Source organism: Sus scrofa, chromosome 13 (assembly GCF_054392235.1).
Source record: "Sus scrofa isolate SSC_HxYL_T2T_F1_AM1 chromosome 13, Sscrofa_HxYL_maternal_Yorkshire_Landrace_v2.0, whole genome shotgun sequence".
NCBI classification, from domain to species: domain Eukaryota; kingdom Metazoa; phylum Chordata; class Mammalia; order Artiodactyla; family Suidae; genus Sus; species Sus scrofa.
Window position 1 is genome coordinate 81,526,802 of NC_139395.1, and position 13,794 is coordinate 81,540,595.

The 13,794-nt window shown below is 46.7% G+C and overlaps 1 protein-coding gene across 16 annotated transcripts in view; it reads right to left on the bottom strand.

Annotated features, from left to right (window-relative positions):
* Window positions 1-13,794, bottom strand: part of ATP2B2 (ATPase plasma membrane Ca2+ transporting 2) — a 371,725-nt gene that overhangs the window by 229,711 nt on the left and 128,220 nt on the right. The gene's annotated exons all lie outside the window — the stretch shown is intronic.

The following is a 13,794-nucleotide window of genomic DNA, read 5'->3' on the forward strand; positions in this document are numbered from 1 at the left end:
CCTCTTCTGAGTGCCCAGCCGGCCCTACAGCTGAGAAGCACCTCAAGTGCCCCATGGGCCCAGCCTTCCCCATCTCAGGATACGGCGCCCACAGACAACCAGCTGCCCGCCATCCATCACCTGCTCACACCCAGTCCACCGCCCAATCCTGTAGATTCAGCATCGCAAACCTCTCCTCTACACTGTCACCAGCCTCATCGATCTCATGTCAGTGCTGGCCTGAATGAATGTTATACTTTCCATCTGGTCTCTGGTCTCCACTCTCGTCCCATAATCAATTTTGCTTTCCAGTGGAATGGTCTTCTGGAAGCTGGATCCTATTACATAAAGCGTTAATCCTCTAATGGCTCTCCCGCAGTTAGAATGATGTCTACACTCCGCATGTGTCCTACCAGGCTCCTAGTTGCCCTCCTCACAGCACCACCTCCTGCTCTGTGGGCTCCAGTCACCCTGGCCCTCCTTCAGCATCCCCAGTGCATGAGAACAGTTCCCACCGCAGGGCCTTTGCACATCCTGCTCCCTCTGCCTGCACCCCTTGTGCCCTGCTTTCTTCCTGGCAAATCCTTGTAATTTTTTGCGTCACCACTGCAGAACAGTCTTTCCTGACCCTAGTCAGAAGCCATTTCTGCTGAGCTCACACAGCATCTGTACACGTCTCTCAAAGGACTACCTGGGAGGGAAATCGTGCAGTTACCTGAGTGATGATTGGTTTGACTCTTGTCTCTCCTACCAGGCTGAGAACTCCTGAGAGCAGAGTCTTGTGTATAGTTAGACTCTCAGAGCCTAACACTGTACCCAATACATAGTCAGTGCTCAGCTGATGTCTGAATGAGTGATGGAGAGAAATCATCTGCCCTCTGAATGCCTGGCCAGAGTGCGATGCGGCAGTGGCTGCCTTCCACCGCACGTGCTTGGTGTTGTACGGCATCATGTGGGTGACGTCCCAGGTATCCTGACATTTCAATAAGCAACTATCTGCAATGTCTGCCATAGGGTTCAGAACATGTCAGCTAGTATTATTATCCCCATTTTATAGATGAAGAGGCTGAGGCTCAGAGAGGTGAAGTGACTTTCCCAAGGTCACACAGCAGGAGGCAGAGTCACGTTTTGAACCCTTTTATGACTCTAAAGTTGCTCCGCTTAACTGCTAAGCTATCCTGCATCTCCAGGAGCACCTTGCACAAAAGTTGCATCCTTTGTTCATTTCTAGAACATGCTTCCATGAGGGACTCAACAAGACAACACCCCTGCTCTTAAGGAACTCAGAGTCTGGGGGTGGGGCAGGTGAGTTCACTAATATATAAACAGTCATGGTATTACAGTGTGGGGGTGGGGGGAACAATAATCCTCTTAAGTGCTATGGAGTGGGGACAAAAGCTGTTATGAAGGGAGCTCCTTTGAGCCAGGGGCCAGAGCTAATGAGAGGGTGTTGGTCTCTGGTAGGATGGCGGAGCAGAGGCAAGGCGCTGTGATGAGGAACAGTGAGTCGTCTGGCCTGGCTGCAGAATTAGGAATGAACCTGTGCCTTGGTGGGACAGTGGATTGCTATTCTGAGCCTCAAATCTGGTGGTCTCATGATGAGCTGCCCTCCCCTGTCCCCATCCCTCACCCCCAGGGTGGAGATCCTACCTCATTTTCCCTTTCCAATACACAGGGTCTCTGCCACTGGACCTTGGGGAAGAAAGGAAGACTTGGCAGGTAAGGCTGGCTGGATGTCTGTTTCCTGAATCACCAGGTGTCCCAGCTCCCCCCCCCCCGCCCCCGCCAGCCCTTCTCAATCTCTCATCCTCAGTCTCTTCTCAGGACCCCCATCCCATCCAAGCTCTGTCTTTTCTCTTTAGGAAGACGAGGAAGGTCTTGAATTGATATTAGTGTCAGGCAAATATTCAAGGATCAGGTGAACATGCGACTACTAGGATATTCATTGTAACACTGTTTATGATAGAGTAAAATTGAAACAACCTAAATGCCCATTCTTGGGGATTGGTAATTAAATTATGGAATACCCACCCATATATTCTATAATGAATATAATTGTTTTTGCCTTAGATATGGTTGTGATTGTGTATGTATGTACAACACATCTAGTTTCCCTCTTTGATTTGGCTTCTAGGAGACTTGAAACCAAATACAAGGCATGTGCTTGTGAACTAAACTTCCCATGGGTCCATCTTATTTTCCCACCATTATTTTCTGATTTCCTAGTTCATTTATTTTCCATCTTATTGCATTGTATAAACAGGCTGACCCAAATCTTTTGTTTTTTTTTTTTTTTTTTTTTTTAAATGTTAGAGTACTAATGATACCAGTACCTTATATTGAGTGTTGGCTATGGCTCAACACTGACCTATGAACTTCTCATATTATTTCGTCCAAATCTTACATCAACCCATGAAGATATTATTGTCACCACTTTACAGATGGGGACACTGATACTGAAAGGTTAACTGATCAGTGGTGGCTAGATCAGGACTAATTCCTAGTTTTGTTTGACCTCAGTACCTGGAGTAACCACTACTCCAAACTACCTCCTGATAATTTAATAATCCAATCAAGCTACCATAGAACCACTTAGACACTTACTGTTTTGGCCAAGATCTTATATGGCTTTTCCTCTTTTTCTCTCATATGTGAGAGAGACAGGCACTGCTGGTTTAGGGTTGACCTTGTAAAGTCTGAGAATCAGAACCAGATTGCCCTTGAAATGGTGTAGGAAATACACCAGTCACTGCCTTTCAGGGCTGGTAGTGACCTCAGAGGGGATCCAGGCAACCCCTTCCTGTCTCCAATGAGTTTCTGGATCCCAACAAATGACTGTCAGGCTTCTACTTGCATACCCTTTGTAAAAAGGACCTCACCATCTACCAAGGCAGTTTCTTTGTATTGGCTGGATCCGACTGTTGGAAATCTTTTCCTCACACTGAAATTTGTCTCACCGTAACAAGATATCATTAATAACAATAATGAACAAGAAAATCCAAGCCACTGTGTCAGTCACCTTGCTATGATTATTTCATTTAATCCCTGCAAACATTTGTCCAAGAGCAGTATTAGCATCCTCATTCTGCAGAAGAGGAAACTGAAGCTCAGAGAGGCTAAACAACTTATTCAAGGACACACAGCTCCTAAGGAGTGGAGCAAGGTTCAGAACCCAGTCTGCTTACACTTTAACTTCCACCTGTGGAGGATAGTTCCACCCATGGGAGCCACAGCAAATGAGCCCACACTTCTGACCAAGGTGGCCCTTCAGATATTTGGAGTTTGCTCTTGTCTATCTCCTGGACATGAGAGATATGGTGAGGGAGGGGCAGGCAGAGGGTCAGGAATGGAGAGAGGGGCACAAACAGCAATTATGGGAAACCGCAAGAGGCTGTGTCTACACACATGCAAGTCCCACCCAGGGTGTGTGTCCATAGGGCTGTCACTCTAGAAATTTCCCCCCAAACCATGGTGAGAACGAAGTATAAAGATACAGACAGATCTCCATTCTTGGCTAGCCTTGCCTCTCTGGCTTAGAATCTTGACCATGACAGCTAGAACCAAGTGGATCTGTCCATCGGGAATAGACTCACACTAACCAAACCCTTGAGGACTTATAAATAGAAGATCCATGGGTAACAGTAACTTTCTGCTATTACTTACCCCTGGGTTACTCCCCTGTCCTTTATGTGGCTTCGGTTCTTCTATTACTATGCAACCAGTCCCCTGCATTCAATTCCCTCTGTTTGAAGACCTGGAGTGATTTCTGTTGTCCCAACTGGCCTCCCATAGCTCCATGTCTACACCTGGGCTAAGCTGACTCCACAGGTAGACTATGAGGCCAGCAGCCCCTCCTTCCCTGCTCCCCAACAGGGGGCATGGGCCTTGTCAACATCCTTCTCAACCCTGGCTTCAGGCTGACCTTGCCTCCCTCTTCTCCAAAAACATTCCCTCCCCTGACCCTATTCCACCCAGATTCTGGTGTGAAAGCTTTCGATTTTGAAACTGCCTCTAGATGTCTCTGATTCTTCCACCATGTGCTGATTTATGGCCAGACCCTCATTGCACTGAGAATGCCTTGCTCTTCCATTATACACCACTAAGAATAATGGTGACATCTAGGATTTCCAAGCTGCCACCTCATGCCAGGCATGTGCCAGGTGCTCCATGAACATGATCTCATTTTGTCCCAGTGATTACCTCACATCTCAACATGGCCCACATGGGACATATTTCCTGGTGTCCTCCCAGAGTAATGGAGATGTGTCCATGACGTCTTAGATAGACCACGCCTCTCAGCCTGCCCTGCAGCTGGGTGTGGCATATGAGTAGAAATAATGCATGCCATATCCAGACCTTGACTTAAAACATTTGGCTGTGTGTCCTCCACCTGGTCCCCTCTTCCTGTGAGCTGGAATGTGACATGCCTGGGACTCAGCTTCAAATGTGAAGATGAGAACAACATCCTATGTGGGTCAATGAGTGACCTTGTGGTGCAGAGCTCCATGTCAGGCTAGAGCAGCCATCTGTTACCCTGGAAAAATGTTCCTAGCTTGCTTAAGCCACAGTATTTAGGGATCCCTCTGTTACAGCAGCACTGCCTTTATTGCCCTGACTAAGACAATCAATGCGGTATGCGAGGTTCAGGAAGGGGAAGCGACTACATTGAAGGCCACACAGACCTCTGTGTTTTCCACTGCTTCTCATATCTCACCTTGGCTTAGTCACCAGGTCTTGACAACTTGAACTCTGGAAGCCTTCTGAATCCATTCTAGGTTCTCAATCCCTTTGGCTGTATCTCTGGCTCAATTCCTCATTGACCTTGAATATAATAGTCTCCTGATGAATGGGCTTCTTTAAAACCTGGGTACTATGGACTGTCTTTCTAAACTCAGAGCTGATGGAGTGACAGCCAGGCTTGCACAACACTCTTTGCTATCTCCCCAGTTGCCTGAAGTTGAGGCCCATGGCATTCACAGTTGGCCCCCAGTGTTCCTCTCTAGTCTTCAGCCCAATGGGGTAGTAACAGGACAGACAGACTCAGGTTCAACTCTTGGCTTCACCTATTCCTAACTGGTGGCTTGGGCAAGTTACTTCATCAAATATAATGTGGCGATTAGGAGAATGGGACCCTGAGTCAGACTGCTTGGGTTCCAATCGTACAGACTAGCTGTGTGACTTTGGGATAGTGAGCAAATCTCTCTGTGCCTTATCTTCCACCTCCTTCATTCCATCCACTCATCCTTCCTCTAACCATCCCTTCACCTGTCTGTCTACCCACCTATCTCCCCCATCTGTCCATCTAGCCATCCATCTGTGTCTGCCTACCCCATTGTATATGTCCACACATCAGGCCATCTGTTCACCACCTGACAGTCTGTACACCCACTCACCCAACTGTCCACCCATCTGTCCACCTGTCCCTCTTATCTATCCACCCCCAATTCATCTGTCTGTCCACCTACCATGTCCATCTGTCTACCTGCCTTGCCATCTGTGTACCCACCAATTCATCCATCCATCCATCCATCCATCCATCCATCCATCCACCCACCCACCCACCCATCCATCCATTCACCTGTCTGTCCACCCAAATGCCATCATCCATTATCTGTCAACGCCTGCTGTTCACCGGCTAGTCCTGTGGGATAACCAAGTTAAACAGATGATGTCAGGGGCCTGGCTAAGAGCTAATTCTTGTGCTTGTATCCGAGGTCCAGCTAACTAGGGGCAGCATCCACAACCCACTTCTGTCCACCGTGCCAGCAGTTCTTGGTCCCATCTGATCCAACACCCCTTTTATTATCTAGAAAGTGAATTCACAGCTAATACAACTAACAATACATATAACTGAAATGCCTCAATGGTGATACAGAGAAATGAGAGGAAAGTCATCTCTAACAACCCAGCACACTTGTCTACATAGCAATGCCTGGCTGTGTCGACTCCAGAAGACATGGTGAAGCCAATAGACGTGGACCCTACTGGGTATGAATGGTCCAGAAGAGAAGACACAGCTTAGCTGAGTGTTGTCAACTCTGTTCTTCACATTTGGCATTTTAAAGTGAGGGATAAATAAATCTTACTGGAAATGTGACAGCTACTAACAGAGACATGAGTGTTACATCAGCATCTCAAAAACCACGGATGACATTGCTGGTTCTGAGTTTTAAACTGGGGACAGTTCTTGGTGAAGTTCTAAATAAAAGGAAGTATAGATTCCCTTTGATTTACTTGGTAGTTTGCTGGAAATTCCAGCATATATCAAGTGTCAACACCCAAGACAGAGTCAGGTTCTGGGCTTAGATTCAAACACACGGGATGTCCCAGGGCGCAGTGCTTCAGTCAGAGCAAATTCTCAAGAGATGCTTGCTCTGCGATGGTTGTTATTTCTGTTTATCATCATTATGAACATGAGGAGTGTGTGCTGGGCTTGGGGAAGGGGACGTCATGATGGAAACTAGGACAGGTGGGCCCTCCCGCAGGCCAGGGCTGTGTATTACCCACAGCACCTGCTAGGTGCTCAGAGAATGACTGAGTGGTTGTTGGAAATTGGTGAGGCAACTCTGTACTGGGTACAGAATTGGTCCTGTGTGCTGAAAGGGTCAACAGAGAGGAAGGAAATTGTGTGAAGGAGGCAGAACAGACAGACTTCTGAGACAGGGTCTCTCCTGTTTGGCTAACTCCAAAACCAAACCTGCTCCCCAGGCCAGTGGAAGGCTGGGGGAAGAGACCCTTTATTGCTGGGGCCAGGCTTTGTCCCTCACGGGAGTCAAGAGAACCAAGGAGGGTGGGCCTGGGACTTCCCAGAGGTGCCCAGGCCCTGCCAGCATCAGGAGCAGAGCTGTTGCTGAATGAAGAGCAGCCCCTTGCCTCTGCTCATGCATTAAGGGGAAGATGGGGAAGGGCAACAGGGGCTTTGCTGGAGCTGAACCAGCCTGTTCCCACCCTTCCACTGCCCACACTCCAAAGGAACATGGGTGTGGAAAGAACTGCTTAAAGCAGGCCTGGGCTTTTAGGCCCCTGGCAGGATCGGAGGTTGGTTGGCCTGTGGTGTGAAAATCCATATACCTGATGTGCAAAGAAAGAAGAGCCTCCTGAAGGTAAGGCCCAGAGAAAACCTAAATTTTCCAAGATCTAAAGAGATAACAGGTCCAGGTAGCTGCATCTCAGGGGTCATTTGCTTCCCACACCTCCACTCTGACTGTTTAACAGTCAGTTTACTATCAGCTATTTTTGGCTCCCACTGCTTCAGAAATGTCCTTTTGAGAAAGTGGCCTGGGAGACACGGCCTCCTGTTTGGTTTGAGTGTCACGTGTGACTTCCCCGATAAGATTAGGCAGCATCTCCTAGTAGCAGCTCCAATGATGCTTGGAATGTGTTCCAACCCTAAAACCACCTCTTTCCATTTGCGTGGCTCTCGCTGTTTAGAATGCAGGCATGTGGCCTCCATTTCCCATTTTCTCTGCCTCGTTTTTGTTTGAACAACAGACAGGCAAACTAAAAACCTACCAACTTCCCAGTTCCAGGGAGAAAAAGAAAGGATAGAGATTGGCCATGAACAGGAAACAACACTCAGGCCAAATATAATTGCAGCACTGCTACATGCAGAGCCTTCCCGTTTCAGCTGAGCCTCTGGTGACCTCCGTACAATGGCACCGCAGTCCCCTTTTTCCAGATGAGGAAAGTCAGGCTCGGCAAGGTGACATGAGTTTCAGAGCTCATGTTCCAGGGAGGTTGGAGCCAGGTGTCAAGTCCTTATGGGGCTCCAAAGCCCACACTCCACTCAAGAGTAATAGTGACAAAGGTGACCATTGTGAAAACCATAGATAGCTACACTTTATTGAGCACCTACTATGTGTGAGGTACTGTCGTGTTACACAGGTGATATATTTGAATTGGCTCCATGCCTCACTCACATGCTACTTGGAAGAATACAGCCTATTTTGCAGGTAAGGAAACAGATGCTTAGAGAAGTGAAGTGACCCTTCCATGTGAGGAGGTGGTAGAAACTGGACTTGACTTTTTCCCTCCCAAAAAGTGGTACAGATACTTCCAGAAGCAACCCTAATAATCAGTTTTTCTTATTTCCATAGTATGGATTACATGCATGAACAACAACAAAAAGTAACTAGAATATAAACCCTGACCTCCTGGATATTGCTCTTTATGACAAAGATGAGGATGATATTTCAATGAAGAAAGTGAGTTCAAGGGACAATATTAAGGTGAGCCATTCAGAGCCTTGTGGTGTATCTGAGCTAGAAGGGGCTCAGGGTCAGCTCTCTGGGGTAACAGTGGAGGAGGGAGGAAGACGGTGGTGGAGGAGGGTCCTGTAGAGGGTCAGCAACCCCAGGCTGGTGGGGTTCCCAGCACACACCCCTTCTCACATCCCCTGGGGCTGCCTCTACCTATGGACTCATTTTGACAAGCACAGACTGGGCACCTGATTGGCCAAGAGACTCTGGGGAACTTCCAGGGGTGGAAGGAGGAAATAAAATTGGGAAGCTGAGCTAGTGGCTTATTGGGGGGTGGGGGGGGATTTTATGGCTTACTTGGAACACAGGAATTATGTTCAACATCCAGCCTAACCCATCACACTGTCCCCAGAACACTTGTCATTTACTTTGGCTGCCTGGTGCCTGAACCTTTTTCTCTGTTTGGGGAGCTACCCACTTTGTGACTCAGAGCCCACCTTCCTGATCAAGAAGCTGAAAATGCCTATAACTGGCTTCCCACCTCCTTTGCTATACAGGCTCAGGCAGAGAACCCAGGTTCCACTGGCCGGGGGCCACCACCCCAGACCTGGCATTGGGGGTACAGAGGCAGTGAGCTTGGGAGTGGGGTCTTCCCCAGCCTGGTTCTGCTGTGAAGTGTGGGGCCTTGACCCTGGTCAAGCAGGCCTGAGCCTGGTTCCCAGACTTTGCTGCGAGCCCCTGTAAAGCCCCATGTGCTTTAAATAATTCCTTTTTTCTGCCCAAATCATCCAGGATCAGTCTCTGTTTGTTTGCAATCTAAAATCCAGGCAGATCCAGTATTTGGTGGGTTATGTGCCTCAGGGCATTTACAATAAAAATAAGAGGCCCTATAGAAAGAGGTCAAGGCTGACTTCCACCAAGAAGTTCATTTTCAGGGAAAGAGCAGAAGCCCAGGGATCAAAAGGGCCCACATTCTGGTACCATCTATGTGAGCTGTGCCATTTTGGGCAAATTTCTCATATTAGTTTTCTATTGTTGCCATAACAAATTGTCACACGTTTAGTGGCTTCAAATAATGCAAATTTATCATCTTACAATTCTGTATGTCGGAATTCCAACCTGGGTCTCAATGGCTAAAGTTAGGGTGTTGGGAGGGCTGTGCTCATGTTGGGATCTATAGGGGATAATGTTTTTTTGCCTTTTCTGGCTTATAGAGGCAGTCTGCACTCCTTGGCCAGGAGCTCTTTCCTTCCTCCATCTCCAAAGCCAAAGTCAACTAGTAAGTGTTACACTTCTCTGACCCTTTTTCTTTCCTTCTTTTTTTTTTTTTTTTTTTTTTTAAAGCTTTTTTTAGGCCCCTACCTGTGGCATATGGAAGTTCCCAGGCTAGGGGTCCAATCAGAGCTGCAGCTGCCAGGCTACACTACAGCCCTAGCAATGCAGGATCCGAGCTGAGTCTGCAAGGCCACATCCCGGGCCCACTGAGTGAGGCCAGGAATCGAATCTGCATCCTCATGGATACTAGTCAGATTTGTTACCGCTGAGCCACCATGGGAACTCCTCTGACCTTTTTTCCATCATCATGGATCTCTCTGTCCACAGCTGGTGTAGTTTTTGTTTGTTTGTTTTTTTTTGTTTGTTTGTTTGTTTGTTTTTTATAGCCACACCTGTGGCATATGGAAGTTGACGGGCTAGGAGTCAAATCAGAGCTACAGGTCTATGCCACAGCCATGGCAACATGGGATCCGAGCTGCATCTGTGATCTATGCTGTAGCTTGTGGAAACGCTGGATCCAAAACCCACTTAGGATAGGGATTGAACCTGCATCCTCACAGAAACTACACAAGGTCCTTAACCTGATGAGTCACAACAGGAACTCCAGGTTCTTTACTTTTAGAAATCATGGGCTCCCCTGGACAATCAAAGTTAATTTTCCCACATCAAGTTCTTTAACCTTAATCACATCCTTTTGCCATGTAAGGTAACACAGAAACATGTCCTGGGGATTAGGATATGAATTTATTATTCTGTCTATGACATGTTGCCCTGGGTCCACTAAGATTCATGTCTATCCTACAGGTAAAACACATTCACTCCATCCCAGGTCCCCCAAATTCTCATCCCATTGCAGCAGCAACTTGAAGTTCAATATTTCATTTGAAATCTCATCAGGTCAAAACTCTCCAATGTTATCAGCTCAATCATGTAAGTTGGAGTAAGGCTCTGGGTATGATTCATCTTGGAGCATAATTCCTCTAAAGAAACTAGTTATGTGTTCCCTAAATATCATGATGGGATAGATACAGGATAACAGTTACAGAAGTTCCTGTTCAAAACAGGAGACAATGGAAGGCGGGAAAAAAAAAAAAAAAACAAACAACATTAAAAGAAAAAACAACAGTCAATTGTCCTAAGCAATTTGGAGATCCAGCCAGGCAAATTCCATTAGGTCTAGAAATAATCCTGTGTGGCTCTGGGCTATGCTCTCTGGGCTTGCCACTCCATCCTTTGAGTCATCTTTCCTTTCTCATGAAATGTGGCATATGTTTGCAGAAGAGTAGTTTTACCAGCCTCTGTCTTGTCAGTAGAATTTTGGGCATCTGACAGCCTACTTTCATTTCATATTCTCTTTCAGGACAATCTGGTAGTGTTTCTGCTGATATAACATTCTCAAGAATCCTGTGGGTCTCCTGTATATGTCATGGGGATTCACTCCATTAGACAAGAGGCTCACCCACATATCTTTCCTAGAAAAATCCCTTCTTTATTTTTGGCATTTGCTGAGATGGCTGAGGAGACATACCTTTAAGTCTCTGAGATACTCTTGAGTTTGATTGAGGGGATCTGTGACTCTCACCCTTAATCTCTTCAAGGAGCCTTTTGTGTGACTGAATATTTTGAACTTTTGATCTTTCTAAGGTATGAGCAGAAAGTTGTACAGCTGCACACGGAGACTTTCCTCTAGAGAATGATTTCCTGACAGCAAACCTCTTAATTCTAACATCTTTTCCCAGTAAGATGGGCAGAGAACTCTCTAATTAAGTCCTGCTTCCTTTTTGTATAACAAAAATTTGTTCTATCAAATATATCTCTTTCTGCTCATATTTTTCTATAAATAGCAGAAAGATATCTGCAGCTATACCTTCAACACTTTGCTTGGAAATTTAAGCTTAGTATCCAAATTCATCATTTACAAGTTTTGTTTCCTACAAAACTTCAGGACACAGTCCTATGAATTCTTTCCCTATATAACAAGGATCCCCTTTCCTCCAGTTTCCAATAATACGATCCTCATTTCCTCTGAGTCATCATTAATCAAGTTGTTGATAATCGTGTTTCTACCAACAGCATAGTCAAGGCGAACTATGTTTTTTTTTTCAATCTTAAGTCTCAAAATTCTCCCAGCCTTAGCCCACCACTCAATCCCAAAGCCACCCTATATTTTTAGAATTCTACTAAAGCAACAATCCACCCTGGGCACCAAATTCTGCATTTTTTTTTTCCTGTTACTGTCATAACAAATTGCCACAAACGTAGTGGCTTCAAACAACACAAATGCATTATCTCACAATTCTATAGATCAGATTTCCAACACAGGGATCACTGGCTAAAATGAAGGTATTGGCCTAATTGCATTCTTCTCTGGCGGCTGTGAGGGAAAACCTATTCTTTAGCCTTTTCCAGATTCTGAAGCAGTCTGCACTCCTTGGCCAACGCCCCCTTCCTCCATCTTCTAAGCCAGCAACATCCCATCTCAGGGTTCCCATTATGGCTCAGTGGTTGGAGAATCCGACTGGGAGCCATGGGGTTGTGGGTTCAGTCCCTGGCCTTGCTCAGCGGGTTGGGGATCCGGCATTGCTGTGGGCTGTGGTGTGGGTCTCAGACACGGCTTGGATCCTGCGTTGCTGTGGCTCTGGCCTAGGCCAGTGGCTACAGCTCTGATTGGACCCCTAGCCTGGGAGCCTCCATGTGCCATAGGAGTGGCCCAAGAAATGGCAAAAAGACAAAAAAAAAAAAAAAAAAAAAAAAAATCCCATCTCTCTGACTCTCTTTCCACCATCACACACCTCTCTGACCACAGCTGGTAAAAGGTTTCTACATTTAAGAAGTAATGTGATTAGACTGGATCCACCTGGATAATCCAGGTTGATCTCCCACCTCAAATTCCTTAACCTTAGTCACATCTGCAAGGTCTCTTTGGCCATGTAAGGTAACATAGTCATGGGTTCCAAAGGTTAGAATGCTGACATCTTTTGGGGGGGGGGCTATTACTCTGCCATTTTACTCAACTCTCTGACCCTCAATCTTCTTATCTATAAAATGGGGATAATGACATCCCTCCCAGGAATGTCATGAGGATTGAATGAGGGAGCTGATCAGAAATGCAGAATTTCAGGCTACATCCCAGACCTACTGACACAGAATGCACATTTTTAACAAAATCCCTGGGAGACTGAGATATACAGCAAAATGTGAGATACATGAATGTTGGGAATTTTGCACTGGCCAGAGAGTCTCAACCTCTGGACTTGAACCCTGCTCTGCTACAAACTCACTCTAAAATAAGGGGCCTGTTCAGGTGTCCTGCAGGAGCACTTTGGGCGAGGACACTGAACTGGACAGGTTCCAAGGCTAATTACACACCTGACCTTTTATGACTGGATGACTAAAGTGCTGATGGTGGAATTGCAGGCAGCAGAAATTTTGGTGAGTGGGTGGGACATGTAGCAGGGGAAGCTTCCTGGCACCCCTCAATTCTCATCAGTCAGATGACCAGCCATTCTGCCTAGCTCTAAGGTCTGCTTTGTCCATTGTTTGCAGTTTTAAGAAATCAAAGTTGTCCCAGAGGGCTGGGCTGGAGCTGTAATGGATCCTAGCTGTTGTAACCTAAAACAATGAAATAATTGTCAACTATCCCAGCTGGTTTTCCCCTATAATTAAGGCAAGGAGAAAAAGGTAGATTCCTTACTCTCTCTGGACAAAATTATGTGAACTCAAAGGCTTCTTCTTCTTCTTTTTTTTTTTTTTTTTAGGGCCACACCCATAGCACATGCAAGTTCCCAGGCTAGGGGTCGAATGGGAGCTGCAGCCGGCCTACACCACAGCCACAGCAATGTGGGATCCAAGCCACATCTGTGATTCACACCACAACTCAAGGCAACGCCGGATCCTTGACCCACTAAGCCAGGGATCGAACCCACGTCCTCATGGATATTAGTCAGGTTTGTTATCACTGAGCCACGATGGGAACTCCTCAAAGACTGCTTCCTGGTGGAGAGCTGCATGGAAACCCCCCACATGCTGAGCAATGAACTGGCACAGGTCTGCCCCCATGGACCCCAGCCTGATGCTCCAGTGGCCGAGAGCTAAGGGATTCCTGCCCCTCCAAGGACAGCCTGCTCTTCCCTTGGCTTCTCAGCCCCTCATCCCACCACCTTGGTGTAGGAGTGAAAAACCCCTCCCTCTGCTGTTCCCAGAGAGGCCCCCTTTGCCCACCCAAGGCTACCATGCTCCCTGGTCCTTATTGAAGGTGAATTTTTGCTGTCATTACTGAAGCACATATGCAAAGCTAGGTTTAAATATAACATTCTGGGTCAGTGAGCTGGGATACTTCGTT